Source organism: Rattus norvegicus, chromosome 2, assembly GCF_036323735.1.
Source record: "Rattus norvegicus strain BN/NHsdMcwi chromosome 2, GRCr8, whole genome shotgun sequence".
Classification (NCBI taxonomy): Eukaryota; Metazoa; Chordata; class Mammalia; order Rodentia; family Muridae; genus Rattus; species Rattus norvegicus.
The window spans coordinates 101,501,184-101,528,560 of NC_086020.1; the positions used below are offsets into that span (position 1 = coordinate 101,501,184).

General features: G+C 37.4%; 1 long non-coding RNA gene across 1 annotated transcript; it reads right to left on the reverse strand.

Moving 5' to 3' along the window:
• Positions 1–38: 38 nt before the first annotated feature.
• Positions 39–27,377, reverse strand: LOC108349983 (uncharacterized). The gene is made up of 3 exons (XR_010064189.1): positions 25,570–27,377; positions 3,644–3,780; positions 39–1,482 (listed from the first exon to the last, which is right to left on the reverse strand). It is a non-coding gene; the product is annotated as an uncharacterized LOC108349983 (long non-coding RNA).

Below are 27,377 nucleotides of genomic sequence, written 5' to 3' on the forward strand. Positions count from 1 at the left end.
GCCAGGAGTTACAATAATGAAGTCTACAGCCAAGCACCTGTGCTTTGCAGTTCAATTTTTACTTTGGCTAAGACTCACTCAAAGACTCAATGTTTATTCATTCCAACAGATACATTAGATTAACATTAAATAACATCCTGTCTTTCACGTTAAATTCAACAGCTACCATGCTACCCTCACTAATAAAAGCACCAACCAGCCCTGTATGTTGTGCCCCATCACATTAACACTGTGACTCAATCTGGTCCTTTCAGCACAATTGATCTCTGATCTCTTCCTTCCTATATAAATTATGTATGCAGATTTTACTTCTTATAGCATTTCTGAAAGTCAAGTCAAAATATTCTTCCGTTATTTTTAACCAACATAATATAGGTGAAAGCAGCATGCTACAGCCATTAGACAACCTGTGCTCTTAGTCTGACTCCGTACTTCTAAGAAGTATACACAAAAAGATTTCCAGATCAATTATTCACTAGTATGCCCATGCTATTCATGTGAAACATTTATTCCCTTCAGTGGCCCCTAATGAGGACCTCAGAGGTCTTTGGATCTATCCCACTAATATTTGAAACATGACTGGCACCAGGGAGTACAGAAGTTGATATGACCAATGAGTACGAATTTAGGGAGAAAAATATGTTCCTATTCCCCCCCCTTCCAATGATCAGTTTACTAGCATCTTTTTAGTTGAATTTCAGAATGATTTACCTGGTTACAACAAATTAATAATTAAGTTGAAAAGACATACTGCCATAATGGAGTAGATAGCTTGTGTTTTAGTAACCACAGCTGAGAGTTTATACTTTTATATTGTATGATTTATATATTTCCATCTAACTGTTTCTGTCTTGCAGATAAGAACAAAGAGTTAAAGACATGCAGTGATCAACTAATTCATTCAGCAGAAAAACCAGGATTCTAATGTCCAGTTGAAAATATGAACAAGTACAAATAAAAAAAGCTTTTAATTAATTAACTAATTAATATCCCAAACATTGCTCCCCTCACAAAGTTCCTCCTACCATCCCCCTCCCTTCTCCATTGAAAGTCCCCCACTGCAACCTCCACTCATATCCCCTCTCTGCAGGATTAGGTGCATTCTTACCCACTGGGGCCAGGCAGTGCAGCCCTGTTGGGAAACAAATTCTACAGTCAAGCTCTAGCTTTAGGAACAGCCCCCCTCTACTTGTTGGGGAACCTCATGAAGACTGAGCTGCATATCTGCTGCAGATGTGCTGGGGGTCTTGGTCAATCCCCTTTATGCTCTTTGGTTGGTGGCTCAATCTCTGAGAACCCCAAGGTTCCAGGTTAGTTGAGTCAGTTGGTCTTCCCATAGAGTTCCTTTCCCCTACAGTGCCTTCTCCAACTCTTCCATAAAAGTCCCCAAACTCTGTCCAATGTATGGCTGTAGGTATCTTCCTCTGTTTCAGTCAGCTGCTGGGTAGATCCTATCAGAGGACAGTTATGATCGGCTCCTGTCTGCAAACATAACATTATTGTTATCATTATTTTATTATTATTATTATTATTATTATTATTATTAATTGCCATTATTATCATTATTACCTTTATTATTTTATAGTCCAGTTGTTGTTCCCCCTCCTGGTCTGACCACCAACAATTCTTTATCCCATTCCTCTTCTCCCTGTCTTCAAGAGGATGCTACCCTGTAAAGCCTCCCTACTCCCTGGGGCATCAAGTCTCTCAAGGGTTAGGTGCTTCTCCCACTGATGCCAGACTAGGCAATCATCTATCAGGGGCCTAGGTTCAACTACTATTTGCTGCCTGACTGATTGTTCAGTGTCTGAGAGATCTCAGGTACCAAGGTGAGTTTAGACTGCTGGTCTTTCTATGGGATAACCTTCGTCAGCTTCTTCCAGACTTACCCTAATTCAACCACAGAGGTCCCCAACTTCGATCCAATTGTTGACTGTAAGTATCTATACCTGTCTCAGTCAGTTGTTTGTTCGGCCTCTCAGAGGACAGCCATACTATGCTCCTCTCTATAAGCACACCATAGCATCCGCAAGAGTATCTGTCCTTGGAGTCTTCCCCTGAGATGGATACCAAGTTGGGCAATCACTGAACTGCCTCTCGTCAGCCTCTTCCCCAGTTTTGTCCTTCCAGTTATTTTAGAGAGGACCAATTCTAGGTCAGGGTTTTTGACTGAGAGACGGCAAGCTCATCTCTCCATTTGATGCCCTACCTTTCTACTGGAGGTGGATTCTATTACAAGTTCCCTCTCCCCATTGTTGGGCAGTCCATCTAAGGTCCCTCTCTTTGAGTCATGAGAGTCTCTCACCTCCCAGCTCTCATAACCAAGTATTAGTAATAGCGTCAGAGATTAGTGCTTGATCATTGGATTGGTCTCAAGTTGGGCCAGTTATCAGTTGGCCATTCCTTCAGTCTGCTCCATCTTTGTCGCTGTATTTAAAAATAAACTTCTTTAAGAAGAAACAACAGACTGTAGAGTCAGTGCCAGGCATTAGATCTTTAGATGTTTCACTAACACAACTGTAAAGTGGAGGCTCAGCTATTTCTTTGACACTTGCAATTTCTCCTGGATTTGCGACTTCCACTCTGTCTCTTTCTCTATCTCTGTGTCTGCCTGTCTCTGCTTCTCTCTTTGTGTCTCTGTCTCTGTCTATTTCTGTCTCTCTGTTCTCTCTCTCTCTCTCTCTCTCTCTCTCTCTCTGTGCAAATACTTAAATATTAAAAACCTTGGGACATAGCAAATATAAAGAAAAAGCAGAAAGGATGAAGAGCAATCAATTGGTTAAAATCATAAAAAGATTTTTTATGTTACTAAGAAATTTGCAAAGACTTGAGCTCACACATCATGTACCTTAGAAGAAGAGATAACTAGACATATGTAAAAAATGCAAAAGTAAAATAATATTGTTATTATTGCATTAATGGATTAAATATCTTCATCCTTTATGTGGGACTATTATGAAGCAAACTACACTCTTCCTTTCCTTATGAAACCCATATGGTTGTGAACAAAAAACTGCATTTCATAGATAAATTCTAGAAATTAATTTTCCATTATTCTTACTGATAATTCTTCGGTGGGAGGGAAATAAACAGTAACAAATACCCTCAAAGCAGACCAAGACCTGCTAATAAATAACAAGACGAACTACAAGTAGTCACTGTTGAGCAATTATATTAACCATAAATTATATACCTCTATTATTTCACACTAAAGATGGTTCTTTTTTTCATACTTAACAGTACAAACAAAAAGATGCCCTGGTAATATAATGATTGGGCAATCTTACTTTCCTTGTAGCCTCCTGCCATCCCAACACCCACTACTTCTAAAATAGGCCTGTCCATCTCTTTACTGCTTTCTGAGATGAGTGGATTGTTTGCTTCCTTTCCCTTTTCACAATTTCTTTTTTTTCAATCTTTATTAAATTTGGTGTTTCTTATTTACATTTCAAATGTTATTCCCTTTTCCGGTTTCCATGCCAACATCCCCTTAACCCCTCCCCCTCCCATATGGTTGTTCCCCTCCCCATCCCCCCCCCATTACCGCCCTCCCCCCAACAATCACGTTCACTTGGGTTTCAGTCTTGGCAAGACCAAGTGCTTCCCCTTCCACTGGTGCCCTTACTAGGCTATTTATTGTTACCTATGAGGTTGGAGCCCAGGGTCAGTCCATGTATAGTCTTTGGGTAGTGGCTTAGTCACTGGAAGCTCTGGTTGGTTGGCATTGTTGTTCATATGGGGTCTCAAGCTCTTTCCACTTCCGTTTGGAAACCTCATTTCCTAGAAAATAGTAGATTGAAGATCAATAGGAATAGTAGGTCTGGACATTGAGGGATCTCATCTGATGCAGAATGACAATTTGAGGAGCGGCAGATGCTGAAGCATTTTTTGAATTATGAGTTTTACCTAAACTCTATTGAACAGAGTAAGTAAGGGATAACCAGGTTAGAAAATATTGTACCTAAGCACTACAAAGGCCATAGGATAATGCTAGCTGATGGTGCATATTGTTCAGGAGGAGAATGTTTCAAGGTACCAACTAACTTGTATCATAGCAAGGAGACTTAATGAGCACCCAATAAAAAGTGAGAGCATCCAGATGGAGCGTAGCATTGAGACAGACTCTTCCCCATTTAAGAAAGAAAGACCATCAGACAGCAAGCAAAACAATAGTAGATTTTATTCTAAGAAGAAATTCTTTGGAACTAGAAAAAGTCATGCTGTCTTGAAATTTTACACACTAGAAGAAATCTGGGTGTTAGAGACATTATCTGGGAGACAGGAAGGGCAGTATAAGACAGCAGGATAGTTTTGTCTCTCAATTTTCTGAAATTCAGAATAGCTGTAACCATGTTTTCACTTAAAATCTACATCATGAAAGAAAGTGAAATAAATATCCTCAGGGAAAGCTATCCTGAAAGTGAGTTCTGATATCATAAAATAGAGCCCTATCTTTAGCAAGGCAGCAGCCAGCTTACTATAGACAGCACAGTACCATGAAGACTGCAAGAGGCCCTGCTACAGACACAAAAAAGAAACTCACAGAGAAAATTCATGGAAGTGAGGGACATTGTCAAAATTAGATATTCATTGTAAAGTGTGTGAATATAGTATTGAATAAGTCTTGTTATTCATCAGAACATTCAGAAACACAGGTTTTTAATGTGAGATCTAAGTTTTAAATGTTTACAATTAAGTTACTTTTCTGAACTTATACAGTCTCAAAACATCTGTTAATTGGATTCAGCACCCTTATTTAATCTGATGACAGAGGGAGGTAAAATGTGATAGAAGTGTAAAATCATCAGGTTAGGCTGGCAATATCTAACTAAGAGGAGAAATGTCAGCAAGTACATGTATGCTACACATCCACAGTATGCTTTGTTCATGGCAATCTTTGATTGCACTTGGATCTAATGGAAGTCATCTTGCCAATTCTATGCATGTTTTTTGTCTTATTCTGCTATCATAAAACTCACATGACTGAAGGTCTACATGTACATCTTAAAATGAAAAGAGAAATCACTTTATACATTCAATTATTCTAACAAGCTGAGGGAGGCATGTCGTAGAATATACCTGAAGGTCATTGGATCATGTGTAGATTTGCTTCTCTCTTTCTACAATGTAAGTTATAGGAACGAAACTCACATCTTCAGCCTTGGCACACACAGCCTTATTTATTGGGTTATCTACCAGCCTGACAAAATAATCGAATGAACAATGAAGTGATTTGCCTAACTCCTGTATTTTACAACTATCCATGAGATTTGAACTTAGTGCACACCCATACTACATGCTTCTAACTCCTATAATAAGAAACAATGAAGGGAAGCAGGGGTAAATAAACAGAAAAGTTAAACACCTACTTTAAAAGAAAAATAAACATGTCTTTATGAAAATTCAAAATGGTAAAGATAAAAGTGTTCTTTAGAGAGGGAAATAGAAGCCAATTCATAAGGAGAGGGATATTTGTGATAGTCAGAGGTGGGAGCTACATGTTCCCTCTCCCCACTGTAGGGCATTTCATCTAGGGTCCCTCTCTTTGAGTCCTGAGAGGTTCTCATGTCCCAGGTTTCTGGTTGATTCTGGGGAGACCCCCACCTCCTACCTCCCAAGGTTGCTTATTTCCATTCTTTCTGCTGAACTTCAGAGCTTCACTCCTGTTTCCCCTACCCAATACCTAATCACGTTACTCTCTTCCCCTCCCTGTACCCTTTCCCACTTAGGTCTTTCCCTTCCTCCCTCCTCCTGGGATTGCTTTCTGTCCTTCCCAAGTATGATTGAGGCATCCTCATTTGGGCCCTTCTGCTTATTAAACTATTTGAGTTCTGTGGATTGTATCCTGGGTATTCTATGGGTGGTTTGTTGTTGTGTTGTTTTGTTTTGTTTTTGGCTAATATCCTCTTATTAGTGAGTCCATACCATGCATGGCTTTTTATGTCTTACTTACCTCACTCCAGATGATATCTTCTAGTTCCATTCATTTGCCTGCAAAACTCAGGATGTCCTCATTCTTCATAATTGAGTACTATTGCATTGCGTAAATGAATCACATTTTCTGTATCCATTCTTCTATTGTGGGACATTTGGTTTGTTTCCATTTTCTGACTATCACAAACAGGAACACAATGAACATAGTAGAACACATGCTAGTGTGGCCTGGTAGGGCATCTTTTGGGTATATTCCCAAGAGTGGTACTGGTGGATCTTCAGGTAGATCTATTTCCAATTAATGAGGAACCTGCAGATTGATTTCCAGAGTACTTGTACAAGTGTGCAATCCCACCAGCAAATGGAGAAGTGTTTCACTTTCTCCACATCCTTGCCAAAATGTGCTGTCACCTAAGGTTTTTATCTTAGCCATTTTGATTGGTGTGAGGTGGAATCTCATGGACATTTTGATTTACATGTCCTTCATCACTAAGAACTTTGAACATTTCTTTAGGTATTTCTCAGCCATTTTGGATACCTTTGTTGTGAATTCTCTGTTTAGTTCTTTACCTCATTTTTGATTGGGTTGTCTGTTTTGTTGGGATGGTTAGTTTCTTGAGTTCTTTATATATTTTGGATATAAGCCCTCTATCAGATAGGAGGTTAGTAAAGACTTTTTCCCAATATATAGTTTGCCAATTTGTCCTATTGACTATGTGCTTTGCCCTACAGAAATTTTCCAATTTCATGAGGTTCCATTTATCAATTCTTGATCTTAGAGCGTGAGCCATTGGAATTCTGTTTCGGAAACTTCCCCCTGTGACAATGAGTTCAAAGCTCTTTTGCACTTTCTCTTCTATTAGACTCAGTGTATCTGGTTTTATGTTGAGGCCCTTGATCTACCTGGACTTGAGCTTTGTGTATAGTGACAAATATGGGTCTATTTTCATTTTTCTACATACAGACAACCAGTTAGACCAGCACTATTTATTGAAGAGGCTTTTTTTTCTCATTGTATATTTTTGGCATCTTTGTCAAAGATTAAGTGTCTGTACATGTGGTTTTATTTCTGGGTTTTCAATTCTATTCCACTGATCAAGGGTCTGTCTCTGTACCAATACCGTGCAGTTTTTGTCTCTATTGCTCTGTAGTATAGCTTGACGTCAGGGATTGGAATTCCTCCAGCAGTCTCTTTTATTGTTAAGAATTGTTTTCCCTATTCTGGGTTTTTTGCCTTTCAAGATGAATTTGAGAATTGTTCTTTCCATGTCTAGAAGAATTGTATGGGGATTTTGATGTGGATTGCATTGGATCTATAGATTGTCTTTGGTATGATGGACATTTTTACTATATTAACTGTGCCAACTCCATGAGCCTGGAGATCTCTCCATCTTCTGATATTGTCTTTGATTTCTTTCTTGAGAGATTTGAAATTATTATCATACAGATCTTTCATTTGTTTGTTTAGAGTTACCCCAAGATATTTTATATTATCTGTGGCTGTTGTGAAGGGTAGTCTTTTCCATAATTTCTTTCTCAACTGTTTATATTTGTATAAAGAAAGGCTCCTGATTTATTTTAGTTAATTTTATATCCAGCCACTTTGCAGAGGTTGTTTTTCAGCTGTCAAAGTGCTCTGGTAGAATTTTTCGGTCAGTTATATACTATCATTGGCAAATAGTGATACCTTTACTTCTTTGCCAATTTGTATCCTCTTTGATCTCTTTTGTTGTCTTATTGTTCCAGCTAAAACATCGAGTACTGTATTAAATAGACATGGGGAGAGTGGAAATCCTTGTCTTGTCCCCGATTTTAGTGGGATTCCTTCAAGTACCTCTGCATTTAATTTGATATTGACTGTTGGTTTGAAGTAAATTGCTTTTATTATGTTTAGGTGTGGGCCTTGACTTCCTGATCTCTCCAATACTTTTAACATAAAGGGGTGTTGTATATTGTTAAATGATTTTTCAACATCTAAAGAGATGATCATCTGATTATTTTCTTTGAGTTTGTTTATATGGTGGATTACGTTAATAGATTTTCATATACTGAGTCTACCTTGCATCCCTGGGATGAAGCCTACTTGGTTGTGGTTAATGATGGTTTTGTTGTGTTCTTGGATTCAGTTTGCAAGACCTTTATAGAGTATTTTTGCATCAATATTCATGAGGGAAATTGATCTAAAGTTCCCTTTTATTATTGTGCCCTTGTGTGATTAAGGTATCAGATCAATTGTGGATTCACAGAATGAACTAGGTAGTGTTCCTTCTGTTTCTATTTTATGGAACAGTTTGAAGAATATTGGTATTAAGTCTTCTTTGAAGGACTGGTAGAATTCTACACTAAACCTGTCTAGACCTGGCCATTTTATGGTTTGGAGGTTTTTTAGTGACTTCTATTTCCTTAGAGAATATGGGACTGTTTACATTTTACCTGTTCTTGATTTAATTTTGGTATGTGGTATCTGTCTAGAAAGCCATCTATTTCATGAAGTATTCAAGTTTTGTTGAGTACAGGCTTTTGTAGTAGGATCTGATTTTTTTTAATATCCTCCACTTCTGCTATTACGTTTCCCTTTTCATATCTGATTTTGCTAATTTGGATACTGTGTCTGGGCCTTCTAGTTAGTTTGGCTAGGGATTTCTCTATCTTGTTGATTCTGTCAAAGAACCAGCTTTTGGTTTTGCTGATTCTTCGTATAGTTCTCTTTCTTTCCATTTGGTTGTTTTTGGCCCTGAATTTGATTATCTCCTACCTCTTGGGTGTATTTGCTTCTTTTTGTTCTTGAGCTCTCTCTCACATGTGTTGCTATTGTGATCTCTCCAGTTTCTCTACTAGGGCATGTAGTACTATGAATTTTTCTCTTAGCACTGCCTTCATTGTTTCTCATATGTTTTGGTATGTTATGTCAACATTTTCATTGAATTCATTAATTTCTTTCTTATTTTTCCTTGACCAAATTATCATTGAATAGAGAGTTGTTCAGTTTTCACATGTATGTGGGCTTTCTGTTGGTTTAATTGTTATTGAAGACCAGCCTTAGGACATGATGATCAGATAGGATGCATGGGATCATTTCAATTTTCGTGTATCTGTTGAGACTTGTTTTGTGACCAATTATATGGTCAATTTTGGACAAGACACCATGGCTGAGAAGAAGGTGTATTTGCTTGATTTAGGGTGAAATATTCTATTGCTATCCATTAAATCCATTTGGTTCATAACCTCCAGTAGTTTCAATGTGTTTCTGCTTAGTGAGAGTGGGGTTTTGAAGTTTTCCATTATTATTGTGTGTGGTCTGATGTGTGTTTTGGGCTTTAGTAAAGTTTTTTTTAAATGAATGTGGGTGCCCTTGCATTTGGGGCATACATGTTCAGAATTGAGACTTTTCTCTTGGTGGATTTTCCCTTAGATGATTATGAAGGGTGCTTTCACAACTCACTTGATAATTTTGCTTGAAATTCTATTTTACTGGATAGTAGGAAGACAACTTGTTTCTTGGGATCATTTCCTTGGTAGACTGTTTTCCAAACTTTTTCTCTTAGGTAGTTTCTATCTTTGTGATTGAAGTATGTTTCTTGTGTGCAGCAAAATGTTGGGTCTTATTTGTGTATCCATACTGTAAGATTATGTCTTTTTATAGGTGAGTTGAGTCCATTAATATTGAGAGATATTAAAGACAGATGATTATTAGTTATTGTTATATTTGTTTTTATAGATGGCATTATGTGCACATGGTTGTCTTCTTTTGACTTTGTTGTGAGATGATTACTATATTGTCTTTTCTTTGGTGTAGGTACATTCCTTGCGTTGGAATTTTCCTTCTAGAATTTTCTGTAGGGCTAGATTGGTAGGTCAATACTGTTTGAATTTGGATTTGTCCTGGAAGATTTTGATCTCTTCATCTAAGTTGATTGAGAATTTTGCTGGATATAGTAGCCTGGGCTGGCATTTATGTTCTCTCAGTATCTGCGGGATCTCTGACTTTTAGTTAGACTTCTGGCTTTTAGTGTCTTTTTTGAGTAGTCTGATGTAATTCTGATAGGTCTTCTTTTATATGATTGGCCCTTTTCCCGTGTATATTTTAACATTCTTTCTTTGTTCTGTGCATTTAGTGTTTTGATTAGTATATGACAAGAGGATTTTTTCTGTTCCCATTTATTTGGTGTTCTATAGGCTTCTTGTACCTATATGGCCCTCTCTTTAAGTTGGGGAATATTTCTTCTATGATTTTTGTTGAAAATGTTTTCAGGTCTTTGAGCTGAGAATCTTCATTCTTGTCTATTCCAATTATTCTTAAATTTGTGTTTTCATTGTATCCTGAATTTTCTGGATGTCTGGGGTTAGGAGTTTTTCATGATTTGAATTTTCTTTGACAGTTGTGTCAATCTCTTCTACAGTATTTTCTACACCTGCGATTCTTTCTTCTATCTCTTGTACTCTGCTGGTGATGCTTACATCTGTAATTCCTGATTCCTTTCCTAGGTTTTCCAATTCCAGGTTTGCCTCCATATGTGTTTTCTTTATTGTTTCTACTTCCACTTTCAGTTCTTGGACATGTTTATTCAATTCCTTCACTTGATTGTTTTCCTGTATTTCTCTAAGTAATTTGTTTCCTCTTTAAGTGCTTCTACCTGCTTTCTTGTATTTCTTTTAGTGATTTGTTTATATCCTCCTGAAAGGATTCTATTATCTTCCTGAGATAAGATTTTAGGTCAGCTTTCTGATTTTGGGGTGTGTTGGTATATTTAGGACTTGCTATGGTGGGAGAATTGGGTTCTGATGATGGCCATGTATATTGGATTCTGTTGCTTATGGTCTTGCACTTAACTCTCACCATCTAATTATCCCTGGTATTTGCTGGTCTGAGCGACTTTGTCTGGAGCCTGCCTCCTTTTTCTCTGGGTTGCTTCAGGTCTCCTGATAGGCCTGTGGCCTGGTTGTAGCAGACTTTCTCTATGGCCTTCCAAATGTGGGGTCTTCAGGGGGACAGAAAAGCTGCTGAACTATTGGCCTGGCTGCAGCAAAACTCCTGGGAGGCCTTCAGACTGTTGGGGTAGTTGCCCTTCATGACTTGGAGCCCCCAGAAGGTCCTCAGAGTATGTTTTGGTTGTCTAGCTGCCTTGTGTGCAGAGAAATCCTGGGATGTCTTGAAGAAGTAGTCTCTTCAGGAGAGCAGACCAGCTGTTGATCAGTTTCCCAGTTGCCTCGTGTACAGTGGATCTCCTGGGATATCAGTTGCATTGTGGGCAGTGGATCTCCTCAGATGCCAATTGCACTGTGTGTAGTGGATCTCCAGGGTTGCCTCAAGCTGTGCTGTCAGATGCCCAGTTGCCTTGAGTGAAGCAAATATACCAGGATGCCTCAGGATGTTGTGTCTTTAGGAGAGCAGAGTAGTTAGCATTCTGCCTCAGCAGAAAGCACCAGTTGGAAGGCTTTTATTAGTTTTTATACAAAGTCTGATATTGTAAATTTCTTTACCATCCTTATTTTAGCCTGTTCTTTCCTTTGTGTGCTGACTGGTTTTGTGTGTCAACTTGACACAACCTGGAGTTATCATGTAAAAGGAGCTTCCCTTGAGGAAATGCTTCCTTGATATCCAGCTGTAAGGCATTTTCTCAATTAGTGATCAAGAGGGGAGAGCCCATTTTGAGTGGTACCATCCTGTGCTGGTAGTGTTTTTCTTTGTAAAAAAAAGGAAAAGCAAAACAAAACAACAACAAAAAAACAAAAACAAAAACAAAAAGCAGGCAGTAAGTAACATCCCTCCATGGCCTCTGCTTCAGCTCTTGCTTCCTGACCTGCTTGAGTTCCAGTCCTGACTTCCTTTGGTAATGAACAGGAGTATGAAAGTGTAACCTGAATAAATCCTTTCCTCCCCAACTTTATTCTTAGTCATGATGTTTTGTGCAGGAATAGAAATCCTGATTAAGACAGAATGTTAAGTTTCTTTTAACCATTATTTTGCTTATTTTTCCTCTAGAAACTTAAATATCCTCTTTTTGTCCTTGTTTGCTTTCATTTTATGAATCCCCTCTTAGTTTAACCTCACTGAGCTTGTAAAATAAATTTATGGGACTATGAATCCTTTGTATCATTAGTGCCATTGAAAGTTTTTTTTAATTATGTTTTTATTTGAGTATTGTTTAACACAAATATAGAAAGACGCAAAACCCTAAGAGTTGGCAATTTTTTTCTTTTACATTTACATCCTGTGTGTAAGGCATCTCCCCTGAAATTGACATTCTTCTTTTCTTGTTGTGATGGCAGAGACATATAGAGAATGTGACAAAATAAAATCTCACTGTGTATTTCATAAATGCTTCCAGTTGATGGTTTTGCATATATTTGGTTAACTGTAAGTAGTAAATCTAAAGCTATACATCATACTAGAGGTCATCAACTCTGAATTTCTATTATTTATTTATTTTTTATTCTTCTCTCATGTTTTACATCCTGACTGTACTTTCCACTTTCTCCTCTCCTCCAAGTTCATCTCTCCTAGATTGAATCCTCTTTCATTTCCCATGAGAAAACAACAGACCTCTCAGGAATATCAACCAAACAAGTCACAAACAAGTTGCAATAAGACTAGTCGTATCTGTCATACTAAGGCTTGATTAGGCAATCCAGTAAGAGGAAACAGAGTTCAAAAGCAGGCAAAAGAATCAGAGACAGTTCCTGATTCCACTCTTAGGAGTCCCACAAGAACATGAAGCTGCACACCTGTAACATAAATATTGAGGACCTAGTCCAGATCTATAGGCTCCTCCCTGACTGTTGGTTCAGTCTTTGTGAGAACCTATGAGTCCTGGCTAGTTGATTCTATGAATCATGTTCTTCTTGTATGCTTGACCCTTCTTGCTTTTACAGTCCTTCCCCACTCTTCTGAACGATTTCCCTAAGTTCTGCCTATTGTATGACTGTTTATCTCTTCAACTGTTCCCATCAGTTACTGGATGAAGCCTCTCATGACAATTACGCTATGCTATGGTCTCAGAACTTCTCATTTTCTAAGCAAAAACAGTTAAGCTGGGGAAGTGAGGAAACTTTACTAATGTCTCAAGTTGTTTATAAGAATTTGATTTTCAGTACTGGATCCTGTGATTCTCAAACATTCATCAACCTTAAAGTACATTTTACTCTAGTTCTGTTACACCTGTTGTCTTTACATTTTTATTTTGTGTAAGATTCACATATATGTGCATGCAGATATGCTCTATCTATGCATTCATGTGTATACATGTGTGTCTTCTTCTACTGTCTATCATGTTATTCTTTGAGTCATATCTTCTACTGAATGTGCAATACAAGTATACATTTCAAGTATAATGACTGGCTAGGAAAATCCCATGCTCCTGCCTCTGGTCTTTGGGTTTTAGTCCTGCTATCCTGACTGACTTTTATGTTGGTCCTAAGGATCTGATCTTAGATGTTCATGCATGCTCAGCAAGCACTTCATACACTAAATTATCTCCCACACAGGAGTTTCCTTAGCATCTAATATGTCAGATCTGGACTTGAGTCAAATAAAGGACTGTTACATTTTTCATAGTTGTGATAAAACAAAGAGAGACTAAAAGCTGACCTAGGTAGAAACAGGAATCTGAAAAAGTCAAGAGACACTTGGGCTTTCCCCTGAGCTAGCCCACAGCTGTTATCTCCCAACCACTGTGCTTTTGTGGAAACAAATTCTGTCTTCCCTAGGGGCTAAATAACTCCCTAATGGAAAGTCATTCACTTAGGAGAAACATTAACTTTTGAAGACCTCTGGGGTATCATTATTTTGAAATAATCTCTTTCTAGTCCACTGGCTACAATGATAGAACATAGTATTAAATGGTACCCTAGTTGCCCAGGAGAGTTAATGCACCTCCCATAATGCTAAATTTCCTTCAAGTTAGGGATGTTCCTAGGACACTGCAAAATCCTTTATTGGTTTTCTGACCAAGAGTACCATCATATCAAATTGCCTTTCAGATTATTTGCCTTCAAATTTCTCCTTTTCTGCTTCCAGGTATTTTTCTTCTAAGGTTTTTTCATTCTCCAGTACTTAGTTTGTCAGAGACCCAGAATCCCCCATGGTGCCTCAGGATACTCATTCTCCTGTGTCCCCAAATTTTGTACTCCCATGTTAGTATTTCATTTTCTTGACCCCAAAAGGTTTCTTCCGTTGTAACAAAAAATGTCTCAAAACTCAGTCCTAATGCCCTGTGGGTCTGCCCTAATTTAATTATATATTAGGGTGAAAATAATTCAGTAATGCCCTAAGTAGTCATTTGCAGCTTATAAGACACAATTTAAAAGAGCCATTTTATTTCAATACACTAAAGAATATAATAATATAAAATTTCAAAAAGTACAAAAGTTATATAGCAAAATATAGCTTCACTCCTCGTCTGTTTCTGAGAACGCAATTGTCCATTCATGTGATAATTTTATTATTACTTATCTGTGTAATATAGAAATGAACTGACTATATTACATATACACATATCTGCATATGAATTTATATTTAAGTACATAGGCCTTCATAGAAGTGTTAGATTAATATACACACTGTGTACTTGTCTGCATATTCATACAGAAAAAAATCTAAATTTGGGAATATTCTACTTTGATACATAGAGCATTCTTTTTAACTGATACATATTTTCTGTCTTTTATGGGTGCACCATGACATTTTCAACTAGTCTCTAAGTGAAGATATGAAGTCTAAGGATTTTAACCTCAACTCTTTAATTACAAGTAGTATTATAACTGCATCTGTATAATTTATTGTTAGAAATGGAATTACTGATGTGAAGTATACATGCATTCTAATACTGACAGGAAAAATGACTTTAGATAATTTAATTGCTTCACAACACTTCAATGTTGGCCATTTCCATAGGTGAAAATTATTTTACACTGAAGCACTTGATACAGCTATTTCATGGAATCAAAGACTCAGATGTACAATTATCTGAACGCTTAACCAGTGCTGTTTCCTGTTAGCCTAATACTACATTTGAGTTCTGTGTTTTGTATGACACAACACAAAGAGCAATATACTTGTAGACACCTACATCCTCTGGCCTGAAGAACTGAAGTATGAGGAACAGAACTTATGAAAAATACAGGTGTAAATAGTAAATAGCCAATGTAGAAAGAAAAGAAGTGAAGACGAAATAGAGAGGGCATCCGAAATTTAATGAGGTTCTGGTGTAAGATTCTTCATATAGGTATTCTTGTGAAGTAAGTCATAGACAGATTCCTGATTTAAGAACCACCAGGACTTGTTATTCCTCTCACTTTGGGAACATTTATTATAAACTTGAAGGAAAACAGAGCTGCCCTTTCCCTTCTCCCCCCACCCTTGTTTCTTTTCTTTCTCTCTCACCTCTTCTTTATCCTTTCTTTTTTATCTCTACTTATTTTTGATCATTTTGTCAAGACTAATAATAGTTTTGGAAACTGCCACAAAACCCTCCTTTTATTATTAAAAAATATTAAAAAAAATCTTTTCCAATAAAAGAGAGAATAATGCCCCGTTCAACAATATAGTATTTACTGACTCATAAACCACAGTACCACCCAAGATGTTAACAAGCTGGCATGTTTTGAGCATCAAAGATAGAGAGGAAACTGTGTTTACATGTTTGGCACAAAAACTAATGAGGCAAGTCAATTGGCCCTTTGTCTTGAGGGTCTGGAGCGCCCAGCTCTAATGTTTGGTTTCTTCATTGGCACTTGTTCAAGTAATCACTTGTGGCCTGACAAAGCCTTGCTTGTGTTCTATTAGTGGCCAAGTTGAACTCTCTGCTTGGGCTGTGTTGTCTCTCAATAGAGAGCAGTGACAGAGGGCACACTTATTTGAAAACACTAAATCAGACCATGGTGATCTCTCTCCACCAAAGTAATCCAGGAAACAAGAAATGTTCAGTCTTGCTCCTTTTGTGTGGGGCAGTGTCGTGGGAAGGTGGACCCAATGCCTTTGATGCAGTGATTTGGGAAAGCCAGTGACAAATGGGAGTTCTCCAAGAACTCTTTTCCCTTCTAATATGATTGCTACATTAACATTAACACCAACATAATGCATGACGTATTTAAGCAAAGAATGAGGAGGTGGATTGAGCACCTAATGGCAAGGACCATCCGGGGGTGATAACCCTGTTTGTCGGAGAGGATGCTAATAGTGTCTCTGTCAATATTGTCTGGTAGGAAGGAAAAGCTCCTAAAGTGGGTCAAAGTAAGACACACTGTAACTTCTTTCTCCTGCTGTTGTGCCTCTCTTCCATTCTGTCTCTTATTAGATATGTTTTTCTGCTTCCATTTAGAAGAAGAAATGCTTTGGGCCATCCTGGCATTTTTATCTGAACAACTGAACAAGTGAGTATCCAAACATTTGGCTGCTAATTTCAAAGTTCTGAACCAGAAATGAGGACTCCAAAATCTTGTTGCATGCAACATTTTTTAAGTGACAGTTTTGGCAGTTTTACCTACAGATCCAGTAAAAATAAAACTTAGGACAGTTTGTTCTTAAACTATTTCTGGTATCAGTTCTGCGGAGAATGTACTAAACTACACATAATTAAATTTATTTTATTTTTTAGTGACTGAAATTTTACATGTTCAAAATGAGATTTTGGGATAGGTTAAGATATGTTCATGTCTTTGCCAAACCCTTGAAGTTCTCTCTGGCTGCCTGCCTTGCCTCGGATCTTTTTATGAAGGGTGTAAGTGTGCATTCTATGTGCTCAGTGCCGTCAAGTAAGACTCCACTATGAAAATGGGGGGATGCTGAGTGGAACTTCTTACTTAGGAAGTCACGGGATGCTAAGTTACAATTGCAGAATATACAGAATTTGTTTGACTAACATGTTTATTTGACTTAACATGTCAAGTAGTCAGAATTTTCTTTCTTAAAAAATTAATAGCAAAACATTTCATGTTTAGAATGAAGAGGATGCTAACCTCAGGAAGGTTTCATTTTATACTTCTTTAACACATTTTATAAAAATCTTTTGAACTGCTGTTGTCTGTGCCGAAAGGAAAGCATTAATTTTGCATATGTGTAAGGCAATTCCACATTCCATCCCTGTTGTTAGTATTTACTTTTGTGTAATGACCAGAGTGTGCTGCGAGCACGGCACAAATGACCTAGTGAAGGTGGGAGAATAAGTAAACAAGTGGACGCTTTCTAAAAGAGCAATTCCATAAAGCAAAGAGACTTCTCTAAAGGCTCGAGGTCTTTGACAAGGGTTGCTTTAACAAAGCAGTGTGCTTAATTTTCTTGTTTTTGTAAGACCTTGAGATCTAGGGAGATGTGAAAAGAGATTCTCTTCAGCCTGCTTCCTTCCCTTTCCTAGCTGTGCGAGCGCTCTCCCACCCGAACCTAGTGTGGGTCCTTTCCATAGCCTCCTGCTGCAGATAGCCAGGCATTGCAGCTGACACCCAGAGCCCAGATCACTTGCATGCAAGGAGCAAATGGGGGCGGGTATGAAGGAACTGTGGCCAGCCTATATTTCTCAGCAAAGGAGCTGTCCACAGCGTAAGATGTCAGAGTGGATATGCATCTGCAGCAGAAAAGCAGGTTGCCTGCATCAGCACCAAGATCTTACACAAAGATCGCGCCCCTCCTCCCACCTTGAGGAGTTTTCACTCAAAATCAAATGGGAAGTTAAGAACTCATCGCCCTTACCGTCTCCTATGAAAATATTTTCCATATTGTAAAATGTACTTCCTGCCTACAAGCCATTTGCATTTTAATTCACAAAGGACATATTTGACATGAAACAAATTAATAAATCCATTTTTCATCTACAATGGTATTAATAAGTTTAATGTATATAAATATATATATCCTAATATGTACATGTGGTAGTTGTATATGTATTACATTTTATAATCTACTTATATGGAGCACAGTATAACTTATATGAACTGCAAGAACGACTGGGTAAATATATTCTCTGTCACAATTAACTCAGTCACTAGATAGACCTCATGCACCCGATATTTCCAGATCACAGGGTCAGGGAATCCTTTTACCAAACAAGAAGGAAGGATCAAGGCAAACCAAATAGACAAAAAATAAAATAAAATGAATGTCAGTGAGATTCCATATTGTCCTTTAACATAACCATTCTAGATAAGCTTTAAGAGTGTGCCCCACACCCAGGAATGAGAAAACGTAAGTTTGAAACAATAGCTAAATGCAGGTAGCATGAACGATGAGCTACTTGTCAGTCCCTAACAATGCACAAAACTACAGGGGATCTAGAGAAAGTTGTGGGGGAATGAAGGGAGATGGAGAAGCTCTGGAAACTTTTATCTGGAGGTGAGATATTTGCAGAAAATTGTTCTGATCACAACGTTAAAATTGTGTAGTATTAAGTACAAAATCTGAGGGGCACTATGAACACTGATCCCAATCAAAGAAAGGGAAAAGAAAAATTTCTTATTACAGAGTGTATTTTCATAACTGACCAAGAATAATTAAACAGCTGCTCTTATACTAGATGTTTGTCAAATTTATAACCAAAGGGAAACCTGTAACTGGTGTTTTGTTATGGACAGACAGTGAATACAGACGATGAAGGCAGAGACTTCATAGTAACAGTTTTAAAATCTATTTCTTTGAGGACCATATTTGAACAAAATACTAAATGCTAGTTAAACAAAGACTGCAGAAATCAATAACATGTTTTGATAGATAAGTTATGCAGGTTAATTTGAAATATGTTTTTATGAGCAATTAATGATAGCCAATGGATTTTATTCCAAACATAGCAGACTAAACAATAATATCTATTACATATTTTTCAAAAAAAATGCTTAAGTCGAGAATTACAGTTCATCTAACTGTGTTGGAATGGAATGTCACAAATAGGTAGGATACATTGTTCTATTGATATCAGTAGTTTATGCCAACGTCAAATCTATTTCTTCACCAAAGCATATATTTTTAAAAACTTAATGGAGATGAAACTGTAAAATAATCTCATGTGTTTTAAACTAGTTTTAAAAATAAGTTATGCTTTTCATGAAAGTTAGAAATTACAATATGTCCCTAATAACTAAATTTGACATATTCATGAACTGTAAGATTTCTTAATAGAAAATTCAGAAATAATACCAGGGATTTTTATTAAAATTTAAATTCTGTGATAACAAATAATCATGGACTCTAGTGTTTAAAAAATCGTAAAATCGTAAAGATATTTACTCCTCCTTTTTGACAAGATCTGCCTAAAATAATCAGTAATATTTTACTCTGATACTCAATCGTAGTTGTAAATTCTTTTCCACTGTGTCTACTCATTAGAATGGATTACAATTTATATTGTGAATTACTACATTTCTCAAGTTAAACTTTTTATTGTTCGTAGAACAAAAGGTTATTTTATGTGTTTATTATACTCTTGCCCCTTAGCAATTACCTTGAAGTTAGCATTCCTGGTACACTGACTCTCCCCATTTATGTCTGCTGTTTTTCTTTGTCAGATGCCGAGTTTCATCCCATGGTTGGGCATAGAGCAGAAGGTGTTCATCACAAATGGTTAAGGACTTCTGCTTTGATATTATAAACAGACAAGTGTAGTCACCCCATTAATTTATGAAAATACGAAATCACAAATATGTCTGAAGCAGTTCAAAGTCCTTCCTAAGGGCTTATTTGCAGCCCTCAGAAGGTAAAACTGCCCCTTTAAAGTGATTGAATCCTTTTCTTAATTTAAGAATCACTGTTTTAATACAGGTCCTGATGACCTGATATTGTCATCTCTCCATGGCACAATTGTTTGACCTTCAGAATTATTTATAACTATGGTAGGCTTGTGTTTTAAGTAGTCTTTGAAGTCTCTGACTAGATTCAGTGTTTACAAGGGTTCTCTCTGCATGAACTGGATCATGGTGTCTCCATAGCACATCCTTAAACCAAAGCAAAATATACCCCTGCACCTACACAGGTGACATAGGATATTCTGAAAGAATAGTTACAATCAGCATCTTAGGAACTATTAAATTTACCAGTAACTTAGCTTACGTTTTCTATGTTGACTTACAAATTCATCATATGAATGTTTCTTCAGAAATATAAAGTCTTTACTAAAAAATCCACTATATCATTTGTTTATTGAGAGTATCCAGATAAAATCTAGCTTTCCTCTCTCAGTTTCCAAGTTCCCAGAGCTTGTACTCAGTACTGAGATGATGGAAACTGATCCACAGCCTCCATACCAGGTTTCTGCAGAGAAAATATGAATCCTGCAAGTTCGATTACGCTTGCTAATTTTCAGTCAAACAAGCTAATTTCCAGACAGATTCTTCTGATGTTTTCCCTCTGTTTGTAATTTGCATCATTAAATAGATTGGTGTTTCAAAGCAGCCACTGTACTAAGGTCATGGGTCTTTGAGTTAAATAGAAACCACCTCATTTTTTTTCCAAGGAAGGAACAGAGAGCAGCTGATCCTGCAGTGCCAAGGCTTTCTTTTCTCTTAATGGGGAGAGTCTGAACTGTCTTGTGGATCAGAGAAATTTGCTCTGGTTTGGAGCATGGCTTTTCCCTATGTCTTTGTGCTCCAGAAAGCAGCCCAGGATCACAGGTGGCCTTGATTATCAAGATTTTTTTAATGGTGTCTCCCTCCCCTCCCTAGAACAGCAGGACATCTTCCTGATGTGAATATGTCTTTTTAAGTGGCACAAAATTTAAAAAAAATCTTAAAGCAATATCCCAAACCTAAATTAAAAATATATGTCATTAAACTTCAAAGGGCAAAATTGGTTCACAATCATCACTAGTGCTACAAAGGGGCTACATAGATATACAGAGTTATATAGCCTTTCATAGCCATTTTTTCCCCTAGAAGGTTTTCAAAGGATGGCTTCTAAAATAACATACCTAATGCAGAAAAAGAAGCTATACCCCTCCACTGTTGCCTATGTCTCTCCTGAATCAAGTAATTCCCTTTTGTCTCGGGTTACAGGGATATGTTCTTGGTTTCTCTGGCCCCCTGGAGCACTATTTCTGCCCTACAAGCTGACAATGGTGCTGGTATTAAAAAAAAGACCCTTCAATTATATAATGCTGGGCCATTCATATCAATGTGCCTGAGTCAAATTAGCCATTCTTTTCTGCAGGAGGAAGAAAGACCATAAAACGCACTCTGATTCCATATTGACAATCTCACTGCCACAGAGAGGGGTTTGGTTATTATGCAACCTCACCCCTCTCTTATAGAAACATCATATTTTGACATTGAACCTCCTCTGTCACATACCTCGAGAGCCACTCTGGCACAATGTTCCGTGGTAATTCAGTAGAAAAACTGTAATCTTTATTTGCAGATGTTTATTATTGGGGATGTTCAGATTTGGTCTGCAGTAGCACTGTGTGTGTGTTACCTTAAGTTATAATGTGAATTCTAGGAAATCCACTATTTTGTTTCAGCCACCATTTTTTAAACATTTACTGAGAAAAATGTGCACGAAGATTTATTGTCAGGGAAGACCACTGAGTTCAGAGTGCATCATTCAGGATAATTAAACATGTTTTAAAATAACCTTCCATCACAAGAAGGCATGCTAGGTAACAGTGGGACTTTAATAAGAATACATGTATGAAAGTGTGTCCTCACATGGGCAAAGCTCTTATTTTGACAAGATAAACTTGTGATTGACCCTTGGGGGAATATTTAGGTGAAGAAAACCCATTTAATTTATCAGCATCCACCCCGTTTGGTAAAGGAACACTACCGCATTCTCTTGGATGCTGAGCGTTGGCTTCAGGCTGGGCATGAGATTCAGTTTTTCTATCAAATTGTTCCTTATAAGGAGAAGGGCTGGACAGGGACTGATTCTTAGACAATGGTTTTCCTGGTTTTGGCACATTTGTCCAAGCTTAGCACTTAAAATGAAAAACTATTTTGTTGTTCACTTCAGAAAGAAGTCATGGTGTCAGATTACGATGTTTCATTTATTTTTAAAATCTTTGATTTGCTACTGAGAAGACAGAAAAATTAAACTGTCCCCCAGTAAACAAGAGGTGAATATGATTCATTAGACAAGCACCCTGTGAAGACGTGACACAAAATAAATACTCTTTGCAGTCAATCTGTACAAACATTAGAAGAATGTAGCACTGTCCTATTTACATGATAAGAACTCACATAAACTTCCTGTTCCCTGAGCTCCAAGGTTATAAGGACAATGAGAACCATTTTAATTATGTCTTTAGTTGCACAGGTAGATACCATGAAGAGGATGAAAATGCCTCAAAAATGAGGCAAGAAAGGCTCTTTTGATTGTATTCTGCTGTGTGCAAACATGACATATTTAATTAGTATTATGTTCTATCCTTCAAAAGCCACCAAAGATTTAAGACACGATAATTACCTTTTAACAACTCACAGCTGCTAAACTTCGCAAGCAACCACAACTTTCTGATTCTCAGGGAAGACCACGAGTGACTATTCCTCCGGCTGGAGTACAATGCATATGCACATAGACCACCGCATCAGAACTAAACCAGAAATGCATCATTTTCATCAGCCATAGAGCAAGAGTGATACATGGATGATACAAGCTCATAGGACAAAAAGGGATTCAGTCAGAGCACCAAAAACACCACTTGCTGTGGGAAACAGCTGTATTGCTAAGCACATGTGGTTTATCTATTGCACTTAGGTTGAGGGGAATCATCAAGCTTTCAATTTTGAACAAGAAAACTAGTTGGTGTTCAGAGAGCATTTTTTTTAGTCCTCACTCTACTCACTCTATTGGGTTGCACAATTTCCAAAGCAGCACAATGATGTAAAAAATGCCCCTTTAATCAGATTACCCTTGGCGGACTTCCCAAACTCAGGCTGAAGTGCGGTGCTTGTGGTTTCTCAGCAGCTTACACTAAGCCTGCACCATGGAAATAATCTACTTTGAAAACCCAGGAAACAAATCGACTGCACTGAGGACATAAGTCGCTGTCATTAGGGAGTGATTAGGCTAAACATTTTTATACACTCTACTAGCCCACTTTTAAATTATATATTTCTAGCCGATAGGAAGAAGGAACCTCAGGTGAGTGTTCGGAACAACCATGCAGAAAGGTGCTAGATCCAAATGAATAGAGCAGGGAACAAAGAGAGAAAGGAGAGAAAGAGAGAGAGAGAGAGGGAGGGAGGGAGGGAGGGAAAGAGGGAGGGAGGGAGGGAAGGAGGGAGGGAGAAAGAAAGAAAGAAAGAAAGAAAGAAAGAAAGAAAGAAAGAAAGAACTTACCACTTGAACTTTAACCTGTTAATGCTACATCTGGAATTTCAGATTTTAAACATAGCACTTTGTGCATAATACAAAAGAACAGGCTTTTCCTTTTCAGAATACTTTGACTTATTTATTTGTCTGTTTCCAGGATGTATGGGTCAAAATTCCCTACCTTTTGTTGTAGGCTAACGCGCTGCTGTGAATTATACTCCTTATGTAAGAAATTGTATGGGGACTTTTATAATTTCTATCACAGGCTATCAGCTCTTCTTTAACAGGGAGGGCTAGATTGGGGGATTTTGCTTCCTATCAAAAGGTTGTATTGTGGAGGCTAATACAAAGATAGCTGTGCTCTTAAATATGATTGACTTTAATCTTACAAAACCGGTGTATTAGCAGCAAACAGACAACATGCAGCGAAGCACCAGGGAACATAGGTTTATAACCTTGCATTGCATTTGCTGTTACTTTGCCTTCTAAAATGTTTCTGCTCACTAATGGACTGATAGATGTCTTTTCTTCCTTGTTGCTGTTTTTCTATTATTATTATTATTATTATTATTATTATTGTTGTTGTTGTTGTTATTGTTATTATTATCATTATAAAATAAAAAATTACCAACATGCTTTACAATTAATTTATTTATTGAAAACATTAATTTATTTAATGAGAAGCTGGATATCTGATCTCAGTCAGCAAAAAAGGGAAGTGTATTTTTTTCCCAAGCTCAGAGAAAATGCTGGATTTGAGAATGTCTTCCTTAAACAGCCGAATGAATCTCTAGCTTAAGCCATGTCTGCTTACTTTGGACATTCTGCTGAGGGTTTCATTTCTAATTTATGAAATGTTTCATTAATCCTCAATCTGTCAGCTCTTTTTGACAACAATCAAAGTTGACAGACAAAGATGAATATTTATTAAATACTCCACACTTTAGAAGTTTTTGATACATACCACTCATTGTAGTCCCCATTACCCTTAATTTTAAACAAACTGTACTCTTCAAATCTGCCCTATAGCATACAGATAACGTAGCAAGACAATTCTTGCATGTCAAAATATACTATACTGATTTCCAACGCAACCCAAAGGAATACAAATTCAAACTGCAGCTGTCGTTAGCAGAATTGCTAGAATTCAGGTGAAAAGCACCTCCCAAGTATTTCAATCATGTGTGTGTGTGTGTGTATGTGTGTGTGTGTGTGTGGTATGTGCACACGCGCGTGTGTATTCTTCCTCATCCTCCTAGCACAGCCCCCTCCCCATCATTTTTCAATCTCATGAATAATTCATGAACTGATAAATATGCAATTTCAAAAAGTGCAGACATGGCAGCACTGCATTAAAAAAAGAAAAAGAAGAAAGCGTGTGCTTTTTTACACACAAGTCTTATGCTGCACTTTACGGGCAAAATTTTTCAGGATTCAAACCCTGTGTTGTATGCATAATGGGGAGTGTGATGAGATTCTATTCAGACACCTTGCTAGACATGGAAGGAATTGTTTGTAGAACACTGTACTGCAGAAAACAATAAACATTTAAAGAAATGATGTCAGCAGTGTTTTGGACCTTTAAGCTTCATCTTTGTAATTTTTTAATAAGCAGCTTAAACTTTCCTCTCCTCAGTAAGAAGACTAGGACTGTTCATGTCTTGCTTACAGGACAGTTCTCTAGTGATACCAGGTAATAGTTTTAAGGTGTTCTCCTAACCGAGTGTAATTCTTCAGAAGCCCGTTTCACAGGATCAGCAGTTAAGTGTTCTCCCTGAGGTTTCACAGAGATAAAACCAATGGTATACAGAGCAGACTGAGGCCCTCCATTTTGCGGACTAATTGCTTGATTACCAGCCTGAAACAAAATGGAGGTGAAACCTTTTAAAAGCAGCGCAGGCAGCATATCAGAAGGAAGTAGAAAATTTATCAACGGGAAAAAAACATTTCTTAAAGAAACTGTAACATCTGAGGAGAAAAAGATTAAAGGTAATACAATACCCATGAATCACATTGTATTCATAAAGCTGTGGTTAGATATGATTAAGAGAAATAAAGTATATATTAAAAGACAACTATTCTAGGTTAGCAACAGTTAAATTTTAAAAAAAAGAAAAGGAAAATGGTTTTAATCTCAAAAGTAACCTTTCAAATGATCACTTAAATTGGAAAACACCATGGGTAAGAAATAGACCACAGCATTTAATTTGGCCTGGCTAGTTGGAAGCCTATATTTACTGTACTATAATTTCAAATTTAATTAAGTCACACTGCTGACGCCAGTAGCATCAACACAGTAAAGATGATTAATTGCATGCGTAAATGAAATATAAACAGCTCAGAAAGCAACATTAATGCAGAACCTTGCACACAGAAATGGTATGATCGATTTAAGGGTAAGCGCCTACCTGCGTCTTTGAGACACTTGCCAAAATTGGGATAACGCTCCTGCGATGGAATATAATCACTGTACCAAAAATATAACCTTTTACAGGTCATTATTTTCCTAAGACATGTGTCCAAGCTCCCTATTCCTCTCCTCCCTGTACCTCAAGCCCCAGCTTAATTTGTTGTCTGCTAGGAGACTTCTCAGACAATTTGCATTGTCATCGTATGAACTGGCTACTGGTACACAAACATGAGCTGACACACTGCTATGGAGGGACAGGGCTGTCACAACAAGGCAGCTGGACTGTTATATATTCACTTTGCTCCCATTGTACTTCCATTCACAGCAGCGCTAGGACAAAGGGCCTGACAGAGCTAACCACGGATTGTCACCTTGATTTGTCCAGGATAGCAGATATGCAGAAATAAATTATATTTTCCTGCTCATGAACATAACACAGAAGAAAATAAGCTTGCAAACAGCCTCTTCCCAGTATTAATACCAAAGAAACATCTCCTCTTTCAGAGTGACTACATGCTGCCTTACTGAGGTGATGGGGAAAAGCTGGAAGAACACAGAAAGGCTCTCCAATATTTTATGTCTAACATGGCAAAACAAATTCTCTGGTTGTGAAATTTGTGACTGTTATTTCACTTAGCTTTGATTGGTAGTGAATAGGAACACAGTTGTATAAAATGTAAACTTACCCCTCCTAAAAATGCCCTGTAAAACCTAGCAATTGCAGCTGGTGTTTTCCCCCGATAGGAAATACATACTGTATTGAAATAATTCTTTAAAAAATAAAATGAATGACATTACTCAATGTCGAATTATTTCTCAATAAGCTTAAATCTTGTGTTGGTTAAAATTTACCAAATGTGAAATCTCTAAGCTTGAAAGTGGCAAACACTGTCGGCTGCAAATGAGAAATTTTCCTGGGTAATGTTTTTATGCCAGCGTTTAATTTACTACTTTATTGACAAGGTGTTTGTGGGCCTTTGAGATGAGACAGTTTTAATATCCACATGTAGATAAATGAAGCAGACAAGGTTGGAAAATGGTTTTCTGCCAGCTTTCTGAAGGAAAACAGAACATTTCCCTGTGCAACAAGGATAAAAATATGTTACCTTATAAAATGGGAATCATTGCAAACCTGATAAAGATCATACATGCAGAGGTCTTATCAATTCTTTCCATTTTCACAGACAATGCCACAGGCTTGCTGATCCTTCAAAGGACACATTTTCACGGCCTCATATTTAAGAACTTTTTGGAAATCATAACGTTACCTACAGCTTGTTTCATTATTATTTCTAATGCTATCCGAACAGGATGTGCGAGGCACTTGCACAAAGAAACACCTAAAAAATATATTCCATTTGCTCTTTTACAAAAGAAATAAATGATGAGATATGGTCAATCTGAACTTGCTATATTTTAGATGATGTCATTGCATTCTGTAGCTGAGTACATCTTATTGAAAACAGTCCTATGGAAACTGTTTCTTTCAAAGGAGCTATTCATTTTGAATTTTCCCTTGTTCTATTTTGTTTTTTTGGCTGCACAGAACATACAGATTCTGTCCACAAAGCCGCACTTGGTAGCCAGTGTTTTAAATAGTGACTAGCACAAACCACGAAGATACATGGAGTAGGGTGGTGCATGTGAAGAGAACGTAAAGCCCTTCCCCATACTGAAATGCAAATGTCACTCGATCAAAGGCTTGCCCTCTCACAATAAAAGATGCACTCAAAATTAAACCTATGCTTTAAGAGGATAAGCAAAAAAAATCCCTGAATAACTTGCTTTAAATATACTCAGGAAAAA